Source organism: Ostrinia nubilalis, chromosome 11 (assembly GCF_963855985.1).
Source record: "Ostrinia nubilalis chromosome 11, ilOstNubi1.1, whole genome shotgun sequence".
Taxonomy (NCBI): Eukaryota; Metazoa; Arthropoda; class Insecta; order Lepidoptera; family Crambidae; genus Ostrinia; species Ostrinia nubilalis.
Window position 1 is genome coordinate 8,216,170 of NC_087098.1, and position 4,291 is coordinate 8,220,460.

A 4,291-nucleotide genomic window follows, 5' to 3' on the forward strand; every position below is an offset into this window, starting at 1 on the left:
AATTTGCACTCATCTTGGCCATATTGTATGCTATTTTGCGTAATATTTACCAAGCCATCCGTCCCTGAGCAGACGTTTCATTACATACAGAGCTAAAGCACGTAAATTGATGAAGAAATAATGTAGTAATAGTAGCGTAGACTGCGTAGAGAGTTACGGTAGAGAAAGGATAATCTTCCTCCGGACCCATTTCACTTATTTTATAAGTTTTCATGACACTTGAGTTGGGAGTTGAAAGGTTGGCGGAGCACTTGTGACTTCAGTGATGTTGCCGGTGTGCATTAAGTACTATGCATGGGCAGCGGCAATTGTTTACCATCAGGCTGCTCATCTGCCACTATAAAAAATCTCAAATTTTATTAAAATTCACCTACTTAGTTTGGATCAAATTAAATATCTTGTTATAAGTCATTACTTACAGGGTTTTCGATTTCAGAAGCCACAAATAATAATTGTAACGCGTCAGGTTTCGGAGCGTGCTCTTAAATACCAGCACGGCTGCCATTTATAAGTCTCAAAATATTATCTGATAAATCTTGTAAAGTAGGTACGAAGTAATTTACAGTTGCTCTGTGCTGTGTGTTTATACGAGTATACACAAACTGGTTATAAACTAGGTAAATATTATATTTTATTTATTTATTTGTTTATTACTTGCAGATTGACGGTAAAATTCAATAATTTCACTTGTAAATTAGAAAGAGTAGTACGTCTCAGAAGTAGAGGCTAATAAACTAAATTAAACCAATTCAATGACGATCCTAAAATCACCGTGTACTAGATAATTTTCATATTTTTGTGTATTAAATAATTTTCATATTTTTTTTGGACTCTTCACTTGTAAAAAAAATCGGAAAATTATCATTTAAACAGTTCACGTTAAATGATTACTGTAGGCGAATGGTCTTAATTTTATTAAAGTACATTAATTAGCTATTATAATAATTAACTAATTACAGGGTTATAAAAAAGCTGTACTCGTGACTCTATTTTATCCGAAAATAATAATAAAATAAAAAGTGTGCGTTGGCCGGGAATCGAACCCGGATCAACTGCTTGGAAGGCAACTATGCTGACCATTACACCACCAACGCACTTAGGTTTCTCAGCAAAATCGGAAATCGTCTTCCATTTATTTGCACAAGTGAAAGGTAACATCAAAATCACTTTATCGCATTCTAAATCACTTCAAATATTATGAAGACTAGCGGCCGCCCGCGACTTCGTACGCGTGGATCCCGTTTATACCCCCTTATGGGTGGAGTATCGTAAAATCCTTTCTTAGCGGATGCCTACGTCATAACATCTACCTATATGCCAAATTTCAGCCCGATCCGTCCAGTGGTTTGGGCTGTGCGTTGATAGATCACTATGTCAGTCAGTCAGTCACCTTTGAGTTATATAATATTTAGATTGCGAAAAAAATCACTTCATACGAAGATTACCTACTCGTATCGAATCAATTTTTTCCTAATTTTAGATAAGCAAAAACATGCAGCTACGAGTATCAACTCTCATATTATTATGTGTATGAATCACGTTTACCACTCTAATAAATTCACTTTGCGGTGATACGACCATACCGTAAGTAGGTACCTATCTTATTGTATTTTTGCAATAGGTACCTAAAAAGTGCGTCTCTATCGCATAATTTAGAAAGATGGCATGCGTGAACTAAATTAAATACTTACTAAAGATGATGTTATGCACCTTCTCGTACTTAAAACAAAATCACTTTGCTCAGTAAAGACTCAAATGTGAATAGAGCCAGGTGCCTTGATAATAAAAAGTATGTAAGTACTAACAAACGAAAGACATTTAGTACTTTCTGAAAGTTTACTAGTGACTTTGCCATTTAACTAGCGATCTTCAAAGGAAATCCACGGAGTGCATCGAGTTGTATAATCGGGACTGCACAGCGCTTCGATATTCAAACAAACTTTTAATAAGAAAAGTTGCGAGAAATAAAATTATGAGTATAGTTTCTGACCTGACTTTCCTAACGTAGGTAATGGTCACTGAAAAATCAAGAAGGTGAATAAAAATAAAATTATTTGTGTCCGTTATAAAAAGAACCGCATGAACGTTTTATCTAATTTGATATTTCTAAAATCTAAAGCGAAGCCGGTCAAAATATCATGAAAAGTAGTCAGGTCAATTTCTTTGGTGGAAACCACTGCAAGGTTCCACAACATCAAGAAGATAGCTGACATAGGTTGAGTATTAAAGGAGGAGATGCCCTTTGGTGGAAGGAAATTTTGCAATTATAACTTCGTCGTTTCAGCCAAATGACGTCCACTGCTGGACAAAGGCCTCCCCCAAGGTTTTCCATAATGAACGTTCCTGCGCTACCCTCATCCAGGCTCTTCCCGCGACCTTTACCAGATCGTCGGTCCACCTAGTAGGAGGCCTGCCCACGCTACGTCTTCCAGCCCGTGGTCGCCACTCGAGAACTTTCCTGCCCCAACGGTCATCGTCTCTACAAGCTATGTGCCCCGCCCACTGCCACTTGATTTTAGCAATTCTGAGAGCTATGTCGGTTACTTTGGTTCTCCTGACGGTTTGGTTGGTAATTATAACTTCACTATAAAATACGAGTATAGTACGAGTATAGTGAAGAATATACGAGTACCTCTATCTATCAATTGATTTTAAATAATTTTAATGGCACTCCATAACTCTTGCACTTATGTTATCGTGACTCGTGACTGCTGGCAGCTGTATTTAAGCTATCATACATTGTAAAAACATACTCATATTCGACACAAAATGAAATAACTAGAGATACTTTCATACTGTATATTGAATGTACTCGTAAACTAAGTATTTTCAAATGCTCTACAGTTCTATAAATCTACAGTTTGGTAAAAGTTAAAGCACAACATAGTTAGTATCTGTCCAGACAATAAAATTGTCCTTACTAAAGATGCGATCATACATCTTCATGATCCATGTCAAGGATCGATTATGATTTATAGAACGTCATCGTGAAATTTACTGTTTATGTTTTCGATTATGTTCAGATGGAGCCATATTTTTGAGATTACAGGACATGATGGATCGTTTTGTAACAATAAACGTACGTGCGGTTTCATATTTTTTTACTCTGGAAGTGCTACTTAATTTTGTAAATGGACACGTGATAAATACTTAAAAACCTGTTCACTTTCAAATACATCTTTGGCTTATCCTCACAAATCTCACGATTGAAAATATTCTGACTTTCTTTTGTTCCTCGAGGCCTGAGCTCGACTCTAATTCTGGTGGTAATGTATACAACCATATATGTATACAAACCAGTTGTCAGACTAAAAGGCTAGATACAAACAAGCTATCGCCTGCGTAGATTCCAATATTCTATTCGATCCTAACTAAAAACTTAAGTGCTACTGTAAAATTTCTATAAATTCTTTCTAGTACTTTTTTGTGAAGGAATATCAAACATTTATTTATCCAGCCGTTCTCTCTTTTCAGGCGTACAATATAGGTAAGTAAGCATAGATAAAAAAAACTATTTGACTATAGGATACGAGGAAATGTCATAAGTCCTCACATAGAAACAGTGCCTGTAATCCAGTTATCTTTTTAACAAAACACACCACCCGCCTGAAGACATTGACCTACATCGGGAATCGAATTAAGGACTCTCTTGGCACACGCTCAGGCAGTGTAGTCATTAGATAGTTTTACTGGCGCTATGAACACTATCAGTCTTGGCCCATAAACTTGTGCTGTAATTACGTCACTATTTTTCTATTGTCAGTAGCTTAGGTACTACGTGGCTGTTATAGGTATTAGAAGTTGTAGTACTGCCTAGTTAATTACTTTTTTGTTGACGAAATAAAAGATAAGGCATCTAGACTTTACTGGTAATCACTTTTGTAACTAGAGCGTTAGGCTTTAAGGCTTGACTAAAGTCAACTACTACTTGTATTCTGCTCATAATATAAATATTATGAGCAGAATACAAGTCGTAGTTGGTATGGAAATGAATTATTTGAATTTACAAATTTTGGCAGACAATATTTGTATGAGCATCTGTTGTACTCCGTAAAAGTATGATATTTTTAAAACAAGTATATTTTTCTCCACTTCCTTCGCTAACCTGTACAAGGATATTTTTAATAAAATCCCAAATGGCAAATGGTTTAAAATAAATAAAATGTGATACATTTTTATTTCACAATTAAAGTAGAAAATTCACATTACAAAATACATATTTGATCGACTTCATTTGAAACCAAAGTGTTTGATCGCCCATCTAAATCGTTATCGCTCGTTTAACTACCAG

General features: G+C 35.6%; 1 non-coding gene across 1 annotated transcript; it reads right to left on the reverse strand.

The window, feature by feature from the left end:
- Window positions 1-1,022: 1,022 nt before the first annotated feature.
- Trnag-ucc (transfer RNA glycine (anticodon UCC)) lies at window positions 1,023-1,094 on the reverse strand. The gene has a single exon. It is a non-coding gene; the product is annotated as a tRNA-Gly (tRNA).
- Between the last annotated feature and the right edge of the window lie 3,197 nt (window positions 1,095-4,291).